Source organism: Corapipo altera, unplaced genomic scaffold (genome assembly GCF_003945725.1).
Source record: "Corapipo altera isolate COAL_440 unplaced genomic scaffold, ASM394572v1 61411, whole genome shotgun sequence".
Lineage (NCBI taxonomy): Eukaryota > Metazoa > Chordata > Aves > Passeriformes > Pipridae > Corapipo > Corapipo altera.
In genome coordinates this window covers 2,281,267-2,300,405 of record NW_020884875.1, presented here as the reverse complement: position 1 = coordinate 2,300,405, position 19,139 = coordinate 2,281,267, and the positions used below count along the sequence as shown (strand labels likewise).

Sequence of the window (19,139 nt, the reverse complement as noted above, 5' to 3'; positions counted from 1 at the left end):
AGAAAGTCATCATAACTATTCCCATACTTTTACTGTACAGACAGCTGCTTTTGTTACTGCAACAAGAGTGATCCTGTGAAATGTCACCCTTCTACTTAGGTACAATTCTTGATTATCCACCAAATCATACTGTCTCAGTTTATGTAAGCAAACACTACATCTTGATGGCCCTGCAGAGCCAGTGCAAGTTTGAAGGTGAGATGAATTATACATTATGGCATGTGTTTCAATAGAATTTGTCAGAGACAGCTGCAGAATCTTTACCTTGAGACTTACAGTGCTGAACCCTTTATCCAACCTTTAAATATTCCTGTATTTTCAGTCACTTCAGATGCTATGCTGAGCTACAAGCAGCCCACAATAAGTAGGTGGAAAAAGGCAGAAGAAAAAAGGAACACAAGGCAGAAAGAAGATCAGAACCCAAAGTCATGAACTGTAAATCCTAACAAACTTACATTTCTTTTTTAAGAAAAGCAGCTTTTTTTTAAATGCATGCTACAGAAAGTAACTACTAAACAGAAGCTAAAAATTAACCTAAATTCTGTGACTCTTTCTATTCCAAAGAACGGTTTGCTTTTGCCTGACTGGGTGTTGTAGCTGCCCATTCCCACTCAAAAGGTTGTTTGACTGCCCAGACAGGCAGGGAGTTGCCCTGTCCCCACACTTCAGACGAACACTGACTGCCCTTGAACACACCACGACAGGTCTGGGCAGGGGTTATGCTATCTTGCAACACAAATAGCAGCAAAGCAGGGTGAGGGGAAGCTACCAAGCCAGCAGGGAGTGGTTGATGGGTGCCAAGTTCATCTCAAGGGTAGGAGTTTCAAAGCTGTTTCCAAGGCTGGATATTGAGACACAGCCTCATAAAAATTTGACTGGTGAAGGGAGGGAGGCCAGCACTTCCCACTGCCTTATTTTGTAGGAAAAAAAAAAAACAAACAAAAAAACCCAAAACAACAAAAAAACCCCACACCTGCCTGAGTGCTTGAAGAACCTCTGGAGAGACCAAAAGCCACAGCAGGAGACTGGCTAAATAATTCTATACAAAAAGATAAGAAGGTAAGATATCAGCGATGTACACCTGCATGTGAACGGAAAGCCCATGCAGAAATGTTATTATTTAACTGAAATAAGTGACACCAATTAGTCTGTATGACAGCCACGGGTGATATTTATTCTGGTTTTCCAAAAAGTCAGAAAGGAAAGCCTGCACAAATTGGTATTTGTGTTAAGAACCAGCCTAGGCTCATGCACAAGCTCTCAGTAATAAACAAGAAACCTCTAATTTGAAACAAACACTAGTTCTTTCAGAATATTCAATCTTTACTACTCTGGGTAGCTACCCAATAATTTTTTTAATGAAAACATATAAAAGGAAAGAGCAAAATATTTCCTTGGAAAGTTGACATTCAAGAAACACAACAGAAAGGCAGAAGTTAGAGCAAAAGATCAGATCTCAAAAAGCTCAAGAGAGAGGAAAAGGACTAGATAAAAGTAAAAATACAGTCTCTTGAGCATGTTGCAACATTTCAGAGCTACTTGCACTTACTGGCATGTCTAAAAAGTGAACTTATCAATACAAGCCCATAACATTTGCTCTCCATTATTGATTTTGAAGCCAGAACGATCCTGAACAGTCAGATATGTTTACACCAACCATTATAGTTGAACTTTACAGACTGTGAAAAACATGATTTTGTTTCCTACAACAATGCAGTAGAAACTACCAAAAGAAAGACATTATTTCCACTGAAAAGCCCTTCCTCGGCAGAGAATCATTTGCACTGAATGCTGGTCACAGCTGGACTAACTTCAGGGAAGTTGAGCTCAGCACTTCAATCTTGAATGCTTATTTGCATCTTTACAGACTAATTCTTCTTCAGCTTGCAATCCAATTGGCTTTAGCCAGGCAAGCGTTACAGGTTTTGCTCCACAGCCTGAAAAGCTGAGTTGGAAGTCTATGATCAAGGACTTCCCTGTGACTTTCTGCACCCTCCTTTTGTAGCAGGGATAAAAGTAATGCTAGAACAGGGAACATAGTTACTCTTTGGAAAAAATAATACCTAGACAGACCATCTTGATTGCTTCCACTTACTCTGAAACACTCAGCACTGCATCACATATAAAGATAAGTCTCCGGAGGGAATATGCAAACTGCAGAGGGGACATTTAAGGCTCAAGTCAGCATCAAAATCTGCAAAGTTCTGAATTTATGGCAAACTTCAGTGCTTCTGTCACCTTATGTCAGTGACCAAGACAATACTATATTATGCTATAAGACAATTACTAACATAACTAATGACATGAGCCATCATGTTCTGATATCTGCCTCAGAAATAAAATGCAATTTCTGCTATGTCTGCACAGGATATGATATTAGGATGTATGATTAGCTCCTGCATGTAGGTCTAGCACAGACAGAGTCAGGTCTAAGATAACAAAAATACACATAATAATAATAACAACAACAATTTAAATTTCAAAATAGGAAAACAGTTGGTAAGAAACATGAAGACCATTCTTTCTCCAGATGCTCTCAGAGCTGTTTCTTTTGAAAAGGTAAGAAAAAACATGGATCGCATCTGAGAATGTCCAGGCAATCACACAGATCTCTTTAACAAATTAATCTTTCATAAGACAACAGGGAGCTGAAATACATAACAGCTTAGTTTAAAAAAAATGTTGAAGTAGTTATATCCAGGACTGGTCTTTTAATTGATAATATTAAGCTCACTCTTCCCCAAGACAGAAGAGTAATACAATAAACAAGGGGGACTTGGCACAGAGACAGAGGCCTCAGTGGTGACACAGAAAATTCCCTCTGTATTTTACAATTTCTCTCTGTGTTCCCCTTTCTCACCAGCCAGCCAAGAGATACAAGGTAGGAGAGGTGGAGGGGTGGCTCTATATGTTACAGAGTCTCTTGACTCTGTGGAACTGGAAGTCAGTAATGATAAGTTTGATTGTCTGTGGATCAGAATCAGGGGAAGGCCAACAAGGCTGACATCCTGGTGGGAGTCTGTTACAGACCACCCAACCAGGATGAAGAGGGTGATGAATTATTTTACAAGCAGCTGGCAGATGTTTCAAAATCACCAGCCCTTGTTCTCAGGGGTGATTTTAACCTGCTGGATGTCTGCTGGGAACTCAACACAGTGAAAAAGAGGTAGTCTAGGAGATTCCTAGAGTGTATAGAGGATAATTTCCTGCTCCAGCTGGTAAATGAGCCTACCAGGGATGGGGCCCCACTAGACCTGCTGTTCACAAACAGAGAGGGGCTGGTGGGAGATGTGGTGGTCGGAGGCCATCTGAGGCACAGTGACCATGAAATAATAGAGTTTTCAATACTCAGGGATGCAAAGGGGGCCCTCAATAAAACTGCTACCCTGGACTTCCAGAGGGTAGACTTCAGCCTACTCAGAAGACTGGTTCAAAGGGTACCTTGGGAAACAAACCGAGAAAACAAAGGGGTCCAGGAGGGATGGAGATGCTTCAAGGAGCAAGTCTTGAAAGCACAGGAGCAGGCCATCCCAGTCTGCTGAGAGGTTAGCCGGTGGGGGAATACAACCAGTCTGGCTGAATAGGGAGATTTTTAAGGAAATTAGGGGGGAAAAGAGAGCCTACTGATTATGGAAAAAAGAGCTGTCTACTCAGGAAGAGTTTAGGAATATAGTTAGGTCATGTAGAAAGAAAATTAGAGAGACAAAGGCACAACTTGAACTTAATCTCACCACTTCTGTGAAGGATAACAAAAAGTCCTTCTACAGATACATCAATAGCAAAAGGAGGGGCAAGGAAAACCTCCATTCTTTACTGGACATGGGTGGGAATACAGTTAACAAAGATGAGGAAAAGGCTGAGGTATTTAACACCTTCTTTACCCCAGTTTTCAACAGTAAGACAGGTTCTCCTGAGGACAGCTGGCTTCTGGAGCTTGTAGAAAGAGACAAGATCTGAATAGCCCCCCTGTAATCCAGAACGAAACAGTTAGTGGCCTGCTGAGCCACTTGGATCCTCACAAGTCTACGGGACCAGATGGGATCCACCCAAGGGTGATGAGGGAGCTGGCAGAAGAGCTCACCAAGCCACTCTCCATCATCTACCAACAGTCCTGGCTCACTGGGGAGGTCCCAGACGATTGGAAGTTGGCGAATGTCACACCCATCCACAAAAAGGGCCGGAAGGAGGACCTGGGAAACTACAGGCCCATCAGCCTGACCTCAGTGCCTGGCAAGGTTATGGAGCAGATTATCCTGAGTGCAATCACACAGCACCTACGGGATGGACAAGGGATCAGACCCAGCCAGCACGGACTTAGGAAGGGCAGGTCCTGTCTGACCAACCTGATCTCCTTTTATGATCAGGTGACCCCCCTGGTGGATGAGGGGAAGGCTGTGGATGTGGTCTGTCTGGACTTCAGCAAAGCCTTTGACACTGTCTCCCATAGCATTCTCCTGGAAAAGCTGGCAGCCCATGTCTTGGACAGGGGTACTCTGTGCTGGGTTAGGAACTGGCTGGAGGGCTGGGCCCAGAGAGTGCTGGTGAATGGTGCTGCACCCAGTTGGCAGCCAGTCACTAGTGGTGTCCCCCAGGGATCAGTGTTGGGCCCAGTTCTGTTTAATATCTTTGTTGATGATTTAGATGAGGGGATTGAGTCCACCATGAGCAAATTTGCAGATGACACCAAGTTAGGGGGGAGTGTTGATCAGCTGGAAGGCAGGAGGGCTCTGCAGAGGGACCTGGACAAGCTGGAGAGTTGGGCTGATTCCAATAGGATGAGGTTCAACAAGGCCAAGTGCCAGATCCTGCCCTTTGGCCACAACAACCCCATGCAGTGCTACAGGCTGGGGACAGAGTGGCTGGAGAGCAGCCAGGTAGAGAGGGACCCGGGAGTTTGGATTGACAGGAAGCTGAACACGAGCCAGCAGTGTGCCCAGGTGGCCAAGAAGGCCAACGGCATCCTGACCTGTATCAGGAACAGTGTGGCCAGCAGGACCAGGGAAGTGATTCTTCCTCTGTACTCAGTACTGGTGAGGCCACACCTGGAGTACTGTGTCCAGTCCTGGGCCCCTCAGTTCAGGAAGGATACTGAGGTGCTGGAGCAGGTCCAGAGAAGAGCAATGAGCCTGGTGAAGGGACCTGAGCACAAGTCCTATGAGGAGAGGCTGAGGTTGTTCAGCCTGGAGAAGAGGAGGCTCAGGGGAGACTTCATCACTCTCTACAACTCCCTGAAAGGAGGTTGTAGCCAGGTGGGCATTGATCTCCTCTCCCAGGCAGCTATCAGTAAGAAAAGAGAGCATGGTCTTAAGCTCTGCCAGGGAAGGTTTAAGTTGGATATTAGGAAGAAATTCTTTACAGGAAGGGTAATCAGGCATTGGAATGGACTGCCCAGGGAAGTGGTGGATTCTCTGTCCCTGGAGGTTTTTAAGATGAGACTCTATGTGGCACTTAGTGCCACAGTCTAGTAACCACGGTGGCAGTCGATCAAGGGTTGGACTTGATGATCTCGGAGGTCCCTTCCAACCCAGCTGATTCTATGATTCTGTTCTATGATTCTATGAATAATTTCAGGACTTGAAGAAAGGAGACGTGAACACAAGATCTTTGTACACTTTGTCCTAGTGAAACTCTCTAGATGTTCCAGCAGAAGAGAAATGGCAACTGTGGTGAGAAGAGAGGACAACCAAACTGTGAAAGATTATGATCCTCATGACAGTACCACATCACCTATGCTGCAGCACATGTGGCCAGGATCAGTTCCGCAAGTACTGAGTTCACACTGCTGGTCTTAGGCAACACAAACATAAAATTAATGGTGCAATTAAAATCCATAACTCACAAAGCCTTTCTTCACACTTACAGGACCAGCAATGTGTTTCGATAAAACCATCTGATGCAGTTTTGCCATTATGTCGGACTTCCAAGAACTTAATTTACATTGACCTTGATCAGTGTGACAGCAATAAAAGATAGCCTGGACTCTGAATGCACACATCAATCTCCCTCCTCTCACTCCCATCCCTTCTCTTTTTCTCCGATGACCAGTGTGGTTCTTCCAACAACACCATGTGGATATTGCAGGAGAAAATGGATGCTCACACAATTAATGCATTCCAGAGACTGGGATGCTGAGATGTTTGTATTAACTTTGGTGCACATCAGCCTGTAAAAGGGTATGAAACTAAATGCTTCTGGAGAGTGGGCATTGGGGTAAACTGGCCTCCCAAGGTTGGAGGCAGCTCCTGGGTAGATCCCCCCTCCCCACTGGCAGGGATGCCTGCAGGGTCCATCCAGTCCGAAGATGGAATATTTACTTTTGGATACTTGAGTAAAAGCACCTAAAATCCAGACAAATACATAGAAGAAATCCTAAACTAGCTCCATATATGTGCTTTGTTGCTTTGTATTTGTGAATTCTGTGAGGACAAAGGCTGTAAACCTGTATGTTTCTAGCTGAACCTGCTTACGTTGTAACTCTTTAGATACTGTAATTCATTGCCATAGATGATAAAGCTGTTATTTAGATACTGCACTGACAATATTTAGATACCATATTAGCACTAAATCCAATTATAATCCTTGTAATTACTGTGTCCTACTTCTCATGTCTGGCTGAGAACCCTTTCCTCTACAACTCTGCTACACTCAGTTTGGTCCCTTCGTTGCCCATGAAGGATCCAATGCTCTTAGGGATTTCCTTAAACTCATCAAAATACAGCTAAGGAACCTAAATAGTAAATCAAATCACATCCTAAAACAATGTATTTACCAAAAGCAGGAGGGACAGGACATACAATAGTTACAATAGGTTGGATAACCTCTTTGTGTGTTCCCTGTTATTAGCAAAGCAAGGAAGCACGTGGGTTCCCTGTTGTTAGCAAAGCAAGGGAGCACAGGAAATCTCTCCATGCTAGAGTCTGTTGTGCTTGATCTCTACAAACGAACCTGGCATCTTTTCTTTAACAAGCACAGTTGTCAAAACTCCCCCCACGGAACGTGCTTCCCAGGGTGCTATGGATACATGCCAGTACTATTGCCCCAAAGCCTTCCTTGTTCTGCGTGGGCTCTGCCACTTTTCTTCTCCCTGGGTTTCTTGGCATGCTTTCTGGGTGCAAAGACATGGATTTTTGACTTCTAAGTTCAAAGAGCTCAATTCATGCCCTGAAGAATGGAGTCGAGGTGCTTTGATCTGGCGCATGATGATATTGATCTGTCATCTGGAGATACTGATCTCTCCTCCTTGATTGCAATTTGGCCAACTCCTGTAGCAGGCACAGCCGGCTGTGCTATGGGAAGGAAGAAGGAGGCTCCAAGGCCACTCCCTTTCTCTCCTGGTCCAACACCCTCTTGACCAGGTGGTATGCTGGACCACAGAAGGGAAGCACCTGACTGCTAACACTGGGTGTGTGTGTGGGGGGTGGATTGGGGGCACAGTGGGAAAAGGAGTATTTTTCAGCCAAATCATTTTGTCAGACCAGCTTCCCATGTGACTGCAAAAAAGCTTGTACCAGCATGTGGAAGGCAGTCATGGTTTGGAAACAAGCAGCCAGGCACAGATGAGCCCATTTCTTTCACCGGTAATTAAGTGCTTATTTTGGGGAAAAAAACCCAAAACAAAACAAGAAATCACCCTTGCTCCTCATGAGGTGCCTCAGGCTGAATGCCAGTCACTCTGCACAGCTTAAAAATGATGCAGGGGCACACAGGGGGGAGTAAGAGGCACAAGCAGAAGTCCATTAAATCCCTTGTCTTGACTTGTGGTATGGCTCCAGCAGCAGGAATAACCATGAAGGACAAAAGAAATCGGCTTGCATGGTTTTCACTTGCCACACATGAACTTAATGAGGATAATTTATATTGATTAAATGAACCTGAAATTTTGGATACATTTCTATGTTGACCATATAACTGGCTCCAGCAACTCTGGCTCCAGCAAATCTGTGATACATGTATATTAAGGAGGAGTAAGCAAGCCAGTTTAGGAAATAACAACAGCATGAAGTTTTATACAAGCCTACTGCCCAGCTTTGCTCTGTTTGAAATTTGAAAAATGGAGGGTGTTTTTTACACTCTTTCAATTTGTCTTAATCTTCAACTATGCTCTTTAGTTCTACCAGGAAGAATAAAAGGAAATGTCAAATTATCATTAAAAATATGCAAATTTCAAATTGTTCCAACAAAACCAGGAACATGGGAAATACTGATGTACACTGTGTAAAATTTTCAGGTTTATTTCTAGATGATTAAGCTTGAGGTAAGCATTCAAATTAACTCAGAGCATTTCAAAGAAGAAGAAAGGAAAATTATGATACTCAAGAGACTGGAGTGATAACTGCAAAACAAAACTCAAAAACTTTAGTAGTTTTTGTGACCTTATCATAGCATAAGAGAGAAAAAATTTTGGAATATGGGAAGAGTAGTGAAAGTAGAGTCAGTGTCCACAGGGCCAAACAGATATAAGACAACAGAAACATTAAAAATAAAATATGTATCAGTAGCAAATCTAACAATGGCATCTGCTAAGTCTTCCTCACGTATCCCACTACTAAATCTGGTATTCAAATGTTTTAATCTTTGCTCTAATTTATTCATTTGAGGTGACAATCTCAGTATCAGGGGTCTGTTTTTTATGGAAATCTCCATCTGAAACAGTTCAGTGATTCCTAAGTGTTATAAGTTATAAATCTGAGAGAGAAATTTTTCTTTCCCTGCTTCCCTGTAAGAGAAACAGAGTTCAAATAGGGAAGGGGGAAGGGAATCAATTAGCCTTACAAAAGAAATGGCTGGCCAGGCTGCATTCCATGCTAATGGCCCATCGAATCCTGGAGTGAGGGGAAGAAGGTTTTGGAGATTTGGGGAGTTGGCTGCCCAGACAGAGGACAGGTTAGATTGCGGAGTTCTCTCGCCGGGATGGAGACAGGGACTGTGTCCAGGCATTCCTGGAGGAAGAGCCTGGGAGCCAGTCTTTCTGGTTCTTTCGTCCTGGTGAGGCCTGACCACCGGCCTTGGGCCACCAGTGCCTCGTGACTCCAGCCGGGACCTACTGGGTTTTTTCACTGGAGAGGTCTGTGCTTGCTGGGAGAGAAGGAGAGAGCCTTGGAACACCGTCATCTGGGAACAGTGAGTCCCGTAGGGGTGAACTGCTTTTCCTTCTGCCTTCCTTCCATCGGGGGAAGGGTCTCTGTTTTTCTTTTCGGCTTCTCCCGCGACCCGAGACCACTCCCCAGACCCCTCCCCGCGCGGTGACCACCAGAGCCCGACAGCGCCCCCTGCCGACCACCACAGAGAACTGCAGGCCCTGCACCTCCAGCGATCCAACAGCGCCCCCTGCAGGCCACAGTTAGGACTGTGCTAAAGGACAGAGAAGTATTCATCCAGACTTTCCCCCTCCCCCCCCCTTTGGATTACTGTCTAGTTTTTTTGTGTTCTGTTACTGTTTCTGCCAACATACGTATATCTTTTAATAAAGGGTTGTCATTTCTTCTGGTTTTTTTCCACACTTCCTCGATTAAAGCCCCTTAATTTCGAATTTACAACTGTTGAGAGAGAGAAGTTTTGGTCTATCTCATAACTCATCCTCTTTAGTAAACATTCCAGTCTTATCAGACTAAGCAGATTAGAGTAAGTGGTTTGCTCATGCTGAGTACTCCGAGTGTTCTTCATTTTTAAAATAGCTTTTGAATTAGGAACACACCATTATCTTGTGCAAATCCACCCCAACTCCATTATGCACCATACTGAAGGTTTCACACTGTGCCTAAATTTGCACTGGCCCCTGGCACAGGGCACAATTTTATCACATGAGGTGCAGATAGACCTATTACTTTTATTAAAGTGACTGCTTATATAATGCTATTATAGGTCAGCATAGGTCTTCTTCTGTTGGTGAGATGTTTGTGCTGTTATCTGAGCTGGGAAACCAAACATAGGAGTGATCTCTTTTGAGGCCTAAGGGCACAGAACATGGTGGCACATGCTGGAAATTCCTTCAACAGTGGCAAAATGCTGACAGATTAATCTACACCTGGCCCCCAAACATGCCTAAGTATGTCTCACTGAACCATAAATCAAATATGTTTTTACAAGTTTTCTTCTTTTAGAAATCACTCAGCAGATATTTTGAGCTCAAATCAGGATCCTTTTTCTCATAAAAGTGCCAAGCCCTTTTCAACCCATGTTAAGTGAGGAGCAGATTAAAGTATCAGTTGCTTAAGCATCTAGAGGAGCAGCACTACAAAGAAGGGGTATCTCTAATGCTGCCTTGCAGAAGGTAAGTCAAAGAGCCATCATTCATTATCACTGCAGAAAGCTTGTCAACTCCTTCCGAACAGCTGCTGTCACATTTTACAGCAGTAGATTTGCATAATGGGGCTCTCCGTGCTCCAGCTTTCCCTCACTCAGTTGCACTGTAAGTCCTACCACAGAGGATTAAACAACTCTGGAGAGCAGAAGTGTGTGTATGCATGTGTGAATACATACCGACATCTCTTTCCCTGCCCTTCGTTGGATTTGGAAAGGAAAATTGTATTCTATCCTGAACTGTTTTCAGACAAGGTATAAAAAAAGCTGAAGAACATACAATTATTAAATATGCTAGGACGTTCCAGCCTGGAAAAGAGACAGCTTAGCAGGGAGATTTACAAAACTGGAAAGAATGAAGAGATGAGCTGGGATTGATTACTTACGGCCTCTTGAATGAAAAAAAAAAATTACAGCTAATGCAACTAGTAAGTAGCATCTTAAAAAGAACAAAAGAACACATTTCTCCACTCAACTAGTAGTTGACCTGTGAAAGTCCTTACTACATGGTATTTAGGATCCTAAAATTTTATACGTCTGTATTTTCAAGAGGATAACAGTCAACTTTACAGCAAAAAATATTCAAAGGTAATAAATATCAAGGTATCACCTCCAAAGTGGTAATAAATATCAAAGTACCACCCTCTTGAGGGCTCCAAACCCCTCAAGACACACATCACCAGGGGAAGGCAGAATAGAGTGCTCACTCCACTGTTCTGCTCTTCACTGCACGTTTGGCAAGCAACCATCGAAGACACAGAAGATAGGATATAAAGCTAAAGGAATTTTAGGTTTTCATCAGCACATTTCACAATGCTTTTGAAAAGGAAGATAGACATAAGCAACATGTCTTCCTTTTGCAAGGAAGACAGATATGAGTAACAACCTGTGGTGGTTCAAAATATTTTTTCTACTACAAAGTAAATTAGAATTTATTTGATTAGTCAACCTAGTTTTGTTATCCCCTGTCAAAAGAGGATAACAAAGGCAAAAAATTAGTAACACTCACTATACAACACAAACATGACACAAGCTTTCTTTTCTACTTTTAGTAAAAAACTACTTGGTAAACTCATGTTGATTCACAACTCTGTGCCAACAACTCCTACTCCATTTTACTGCCACAAGGAAACATGAGTTACACACAATGTATATACAGAGAGGTCAGAAAGAGGTGTATGGCAGGGATAGCATGAAATTCACAGTTTAGAAAGGTGTAAAGTCCTGTACTCTTCTCTTAAACTCTACACTGTCTCCTGCCTGTAAATGGCACCTCTCAGGCTTGCTTGTAAGTTACTATATAAGCACCAGTATGGGAGTGCAGCCAAACAAGGGGAAGTCTAAGCTGTACCCTCTGTTCTGTCCACAGTCAAAGTAATTTTGTTAGTATTTTTTATAAAAGTAAGCAGATTGTGGTAAGGAAGGGTATAGCGAACTGTAAGGAAAGGTGGCTTATTAAAGCCCTTCAACATCTAGTCATTTAGCACCAATAAGACTGATATTCCCCGTGAAAAAAAATTCCTAATAATTTCTCAGCTACCAGAATATGTACAGCATCCATGGTGGTTTTTAGACTGCTCCATGTGCTGAGCTGTAAAAAACAACAGTGGTTTGAAGAACTAAAGGAATAGAGTATTTCCTGAACTTCTGACATGTGCTTATTCTGCTGCTGAGATTGTACCAGAGATAAATGGAAAAAGATTTATTTCTTCCCCCCGTCTGCAACTGTCCCCCTTCCAAATCTTGTGGAGCAGTTAATGCATTTACTCTCTCTGTGACTTCTGAACTACACATCGAGAAGGCAGAGGATGCAAAGTTTTGCATCACTGATGCAACCAGTTTGAGAGACGAATAGGAAGGCTCAAGAAAAGGGAAGGGGCCATCATAACTTGTAAGCCTGTAAGCTGTTAGAAGAGCCAAAAATACCTCTTATTTTCAATCCCTGAAGAATCAACTGCATGGTACTGTTCATGAACAATGTGCTATAGTGTGGAAGGGCCTGTGACACATTAGTAACAAAATGTGCTTAGCGTAATAATTTCATCCAAGTGTACAATTCATTTACATACATTTCAGTGAAAAGTGAGCACACTTGCTGCCAGGCGTCTAGGAAGGTGAGAGTCAAAAGAAAGGCAATGCTGGGATTAAGTCCACTTTGCAAAAATAGAATAACTAACATTCTTATGGATGGGAAGATCAGAGAAAAAAAAAATTCCCTTTCATGCTGTTTCAGAGCATTGAGGATCTCAGATTTTGTCACTTAACCTAGTGACAGAAATTCTTTTGCACTTCTCATTGTCTTTTTTTGGGGGGACTTTTCTCATCCCCTCCTTCCCTTCCTAAATTCTTTGCTTCCACTGATGTATTCCCTGCCTTTTTCCTCATTGTGCTTTAACAGAATTCCCAAATGGGTGAGATTGGAAGGGACCACAGTGTATCATGTGGTCCAACCTCCCTGCTCGTGCAGGGTCGTCTTAGAGCACATTGCACAGGACTGTGTCCAGACGGTGCTTAAATATTTCCAGATAGGGAGACTCCACAACCTCTCTGGGCCATCTGTTCCAGTGCTCAGTCACCTGTACAGTGAAGTAATTCTTCCTTGTGTCCAGGTATAACTTCCTCTGCATCAGTTTCTGCCCATTGCTTCTTGTCCTACTGCTGGGCACCACTGAGAGGAGCCTGGCTTCATCCTCTTGACATCCTCTTCCTTCTACCCTTATTTTCTTTGATTTTATCTTTGATATCCCACAATTCTTGACTTCAGCTCTGAGTTATTTTCAACATTGCCCCTGATATGTGAACATGGGAGCTGCTTGCTGAGGGACAAGTCCTGGTATGGTCCCAGGGCACCACCCTGTTTTCTGTCCAGGGCAAAAAGTTACCTGCAAACCTCCTGAAGTGGGATGGTGGAAATTAGCTAATTTAGATCAACCCAGGGAGGGGAAAAAGAAAATGAAACAATAAACCAACCCAAAAGATTTACAAAGGGATCTATCTTGGTATCTTTAATTAGGATGCGTTCAACAATTGTCCTGCCTGCTCCAGAGGGGACATTGAGGTTTTTGCTATCGGGACAACAGAACTCACTACTAAAAAGTCAGAAAATACATTCTGGCAAGCATTTAGTAAGAACATATTATGAAGAACTAGGAATAATTTAATTTAGGAATAACACATTAGAATGAAATCAAAATCCTTCCCCATGAGGGTAGTGAGGCACTAGAACAGGTAACCCAGAGAAGTCATGGGATGCCCCATTCTTGGAGGTGTTCAAGACCAGGTTGGATGGGGCCCTGACCAACCTGGTCTACTGGAAGGTGACCCTGTCTGTGGCAGGGGAGTTGGAACCAGATGATCTTCAAGGTCCCATCAAACTTAAGCCATTCTATGATTCTATGATTTGTGTCAATTCTGTTTCACCATTTGAAGTCCAGAAGGATCCGTGAGAACTACAGCTCTGCTATGTGACTGTGAGACCTTACCAAACCATGTTTAAAGACTGCAACAATAAACACATCAAACAAAACTCACAAGTATTACAAATGAAAAGGTACCAAATCCTTAAAATACCACAAAGCTTCCTCCAAACTGCTGCCACAGAAACCCTGACATCCTTTCTAAGATCCTTGTATAATGCAGCTGTTGCAGCATTTAGCCAGTTGTTACACCATTTATAAATGGATTTACTTTTGTCACAGGCATTCTGTCGAGAAGCCTCTTGTTGACAATGGCAATTTCTTCTATGAAAATAGTCCTTTAATTTCACATCAAAGAAAAACTGACTAGGCATTTCAACAGCTTTTCAGAAAGCTGGGTTATAAATTAGGAATGTCAAGATCATAGTGTCTCCTGAGTAATTTAAGTCCTATCACTCACACTAAAAAAGACACAAATTAATTATGGAATGAACACAGGGTGGGGCTGGTTCCATCATGCTTACTCATGAAGAACAGGGTGTACCTAGCCAATTCCCTTTTGGGATACTTCTGCAAAATGTACTACAGGCCTGTTCAGATTAAATTGAGAAAAGAAATGTAATAAAATGTTCCCTTTTTAACTACTTACAATGCTAATATGTTGCATCTAATGAGACCAAACTGGTGCACTTCTGGTGCAGTGCACCAGTCAGTCAGCAGCAGATTTATGGGTTTTTTTCTGCAGCTCTCGTGCACAGTGGAAATAAAGATGTATGTACATAGGAAGAAAATATGTAATAAATATGAGAGAACCTTCCTGAATTCCAACTGTAACAGTACTGTCAGGATGGGAAATGTCTAATTGCTGGCACTCCATACCTAGCCTGGACATGCACTTCGCCAGTGAGATTTACATCTGTCCAGTATGAAGCTGCAGACTGATGAGACAAAGAAATACAGTTCTAATTCAGGCTCATGAAGAAAGCAGGCTGTAGGAATCATCCAGAGACTTTCTGTGCATTTCTTTGCCAGTGTGATCCCTTGTGTCTCAGTATGACAAACCTGTCACTGGCTTCTGACTTCTTGTCCTTATCACAGGATCTACTCTTCAAGTTGTTGTGCTCAGTCCATCTTTTCCATTCAGACAACTCTAATCTTTTCTTGCCAGCTCACTCCTTCAACACACAGCAAGCTCCGTGCAGGCGCCTTCTCTTTCACCTTGTCTAAAACAGTCCAATCTGGCTCCTTGGCTGTGTATCTAGGATGCTATATCTCAAACAGCATGGACCCTCACCTGCTTTGAAGTTATGCAATTCAAGGTCATCTTTAGGGAATATCTACATGATGTGAAATCTACATGATGTTAATAAGTTGTCAGCATATAACAGGTACAGGCTGTACAGAGAGCTGGATCCTACTGCACTTCAGGTAAGCTTATTCTAAAAGACTATCCAAACAAAATTTCAATACTTTCAAGAATATTCTCCTGGATTATGGAGAGTATCACTCCAGAAAGGAGCCCCAAATGCATGGAAGCAGGTAAATAATACAGATAGGCATGTACAGGGCCACAGAATCTCCTTCAACTCATAATCCACACAGCTGCATAACTACAACCCTTGCATGTATCCTTTTCTCCCAGTTTAGTTCTTGTCCCCACTAAATTTGAAACTATTCCCTCCTCCACACTGCCCTGGCACCAACAAGGGCGTCACTGAACGCACACAAGAGACAAGCTTCCTGCTCTTGCTTCCCGAACTTGGCCACATCCCAGCCCACAGCAGCTGGCTCTGGCTGCTGGAGAAACTATGCTTCATCTCTGCAGTCCTGAGACACAGCGTGCTCTGACACCCCGCATCAGGAGCACACACAGGCTCCTCAGTGCTAATTGCTGGGAGAGCCTAAGCAAACTGTGATGTCAGGGTCTTTGAAGATTTTAGTTTCTAAGTGCAAACAAGCTTCTACTGAGCACACACGTACAGAACTGAGAATTCTTGCAGCAGCACCAGAATCTGAGCACATTTTCACAAATACACTAAAAGACAATTCCACAGTGAGGCTACAGGCAACTATGAATATTTCCGTAGGAAGATTTAGGCAACCATACACACATAAAGTGTTAGCAACACTGCCTGCAGCCATTCTGCCATCAGTGAGCTTGAAAGTGCAGAGGAGCACACAAACTTGTGCTTATTTATGATGCATTCATTTATGAGAATGACAAAATGATTTAGGTTAGGAGGGACTTCTGGGGGTCATCTCTGAAGTTAGATCAAGCTGCTGAGGGCCTTGCCCTGTCCTGCTTCGAGTATCCCAGAGATGGAGATCCTGTGGCCTCTCTGGCAAAAACTGCTCAGTCTATAAGGAAAGAATGTTTTCCTTCTGCTTAAATGTGTCATCTTCTGTTCCAGTTTGTGACCATTGCTCCCTGCTAATTTTTGTGTGTATCTCGCAGAAGAAACTCGCAGAAGAAAAGCTTCTGTAGGTAACAGAAAACAAAGCCAGCTTCTTCAGCTTCCCCTTGTTTATCATGTGCTCCCACCCTCTATCCATCTAGTGTCCCCCTGCTGGACTGCCTCTAGCTTGTCAGCCATATTTGTACATATTTATAAGGCTCTCCAGATTGCACAATCCCACAAGAACACACTGGCTTAACAACAGTAATATAAATATTATGAATACATTTTAGGGATCTTTCATGATTCATGAAAGAAAATGATTGCTAGCAAAGCAGTAGATCTTGGCAATAATTACAGCACAGTACAGGGCAGTTTCTCCAGGCACGCTGTACAGTAAAGTAAAAAAATAAAGCTTATTTAAGAATATAAATATCAGGTAGAAAATGTCCTGAGGAGTTTGGTAACTCTGAAAAGAAATACCTGAGAGCATGTTGCGTGTAAGTACAGGTTACAAATTCTGAGTCACAATTACTTTCTGTTAGAATATTCCACATATAGCAAAAACACATATTTCTGTGAACTGAGATTTTGATTTGCTTTGAAAACTATTTCAGAAAACAAAGCCTCATTAATCATCTTCTTCACTTAGGAACTGGAAACACTTCTTGTCACTGAATACCAGTCACTATGTTTGAAGTCAACAGAGAAGCTCTCCAAAGTATCCAACTCTCTGTTGGGAAACAGCAACTGATGAAAACTCCTCCAGCATAGTGAGGGCAGTTACCTTATCTCATGGCACTATTTTTTAGCCCTCACACAGGGTTTTACGGGTTTGTCAGGCCACATTTGCATTCTCCTTGCCCTCATGAAGCCTGTCTTCTCTCTTTTCATTATGCAGAGAAACAATGAGAGAAGCAGGGACCATGTGGCACCAGTTATGGTATTCCTAAAGGACAATAAAAATTATATATTTCTGACAATGCCTGCCACTGCAAGCAGCAGGGCTGCCAACCTCACTCCCATATTCCCAATACCAAAACTGTGTTAATGCCTTTGGGGAAATGCAAGTCCAGGTTTCCTGGAAGCATACTTCCTCCACAGAGCACTTCTGAAGGGGAAGGGGACAGATGAGCTGCATCAGTACTGCCTAATACTCCTTACCCATATGACACCAGAGGTGCCATCTATGCCCTTGGTCATGCTGTTGTGGGTCAGTGTCCATTGAAGGCTCTGCACTCCAACACTCATTCATGACTCATTAAGATTGATACTACTTTTCCAACTATATTTAACAGTACATTTAAGTATTTTTTTTAAGATAATAAAACTAAATATTTTGGATTAGTCTACAAAGTGTGGTATAAAAATGCACTGAAAATATCAGTATTTATAAATTACAGTCTACTGGTATGTAAAGGACTGTAGTTGTGGTGTTGAGTGACACTGACAGAACCCTTGTAATGTAACTCCAAATGTTTATAAGTGCACTATTCTAAAATAACAATAAAAACACAAACACCACCACCACTCCCAAACAAAACACAACCAAACTTTGAGAATCAGCATTTGGAATTGAAGGGCTAAGTGTACTGAGACTGGTGGAAGTATATTTAAAGACCCAACAATTATTTCAATTAAATTAATACTATTACTGTATTTTTAACATCATTAGAAGTAATAAAAATAACAATAATATAGTAAGAGCATTGCTGAAGGAGGTGATAGAAAAATATTATTTCCTCAATTCTGTCTGCTGCTATGTTCTTTGTTTTTTCTGTGTGTCTTGGTACAGTCATTAATATCTTTGCAGCTGGTCTGCCTTCTGTACACAACGTGATAGCAAGAGAGAAAAAGGCAAAATGAAAACATGGATATTAGACTGCTAAAAAGCTTCTACAATTGGGGACAGGACGAAAATCCGTAATGTTTTAAACATATTTCAAAGATCAATTATGGAGGTGTCTCTTCTAATTCCTATGCATTTCTGACATATCTAAATAAAAGATGAAGACTGCTGCTGAAGAAAAGCAGGGTCCTGTGCTTGATTTGCAATGTTACCTAAAAATCCGTAACAGCTGTCCCATTTCCCTCCTTATCTTTACAAACAACTGTTGAACTCTCCCAGCAACTCCCTGCTTCAGCTTCATATATTCCTTTCCTATCTGGCAAAGCACCTTCTGCTACGATTTCCAAATGTCCTCTTGACACACGTACTGCTGCATCTGCAAGTAATTAGGGAGGCATATTTAGCCTGGTTGGAGAATGACGCTCTTGGGTAGGGAAAAGAAGCCTGCAAGTTAGAAACACTTCTTCACTTCATTTCCATTATTTTTTATGCATGGCAAAACAGAAAGAAAAGAGCCTGTGAACCCTCTACAGAAGGCTAGTGTATCTGTGCAGATTTAGGTTTCTCCCCAACATGTTGGAAAATTATTTATTTTGCTTTCCTTTCAACTCCCAGTCAAACTGGCATTTTTCTACATACCTGTCCATGATGGATCTTTTCTATCAACAGTTGTTAAAACTCTGCCTAGGCTTTCACAGACTGAATAACAAATTCATACTGCCTAATCCAGCCAAAAACTATAATATGACACTGTGGAACAGAAACAGCAGACCAAATTATCAACTTGTCAGGAAATACGCAGAGCAGACAAGAAAGCTCTTTTAGCCTACATCAATTTAAAAGGCTTTGCAAACATTTTGGAGCAAAGGAACAGGATATTTAGTACTAATGAAAGTATTGTAGTAAATTAAAATACAGTCTTGTCAATGCAAAATGGTAAGTATGGTGCTGTTGCCACAACAACATTCCCCTATAGGACAGGTTCTTCAGAATATAGCAACTAACATATTCTGTCTTGCAAGATTTCAATAGCCACAAGTAACATGAAGATATGGTCATCTGTGTAACAGTTAGCAAATGTGAGATTCATTTAATTCAATTTTAGATACCCAGGATGCATACAGCATAGTCAGCATCCTTTACAATCAGTGGAGAGAAACAGGTGACATGTAACATCAT

General features: G+C 42.3%; 1 protein-coding gene across 5 annotated transcripts in view; it reads right to left on the bottom strand.

Moving 5' to 3' along the window:
* Positions 1-19,139, bottom strand: part of GHR (growth hormone receptor) — a 163,419-nt gene that overhangs the window by 28,989 nt on the left and 115,291 nt on the right. The window lies entirely within an intron of this gene.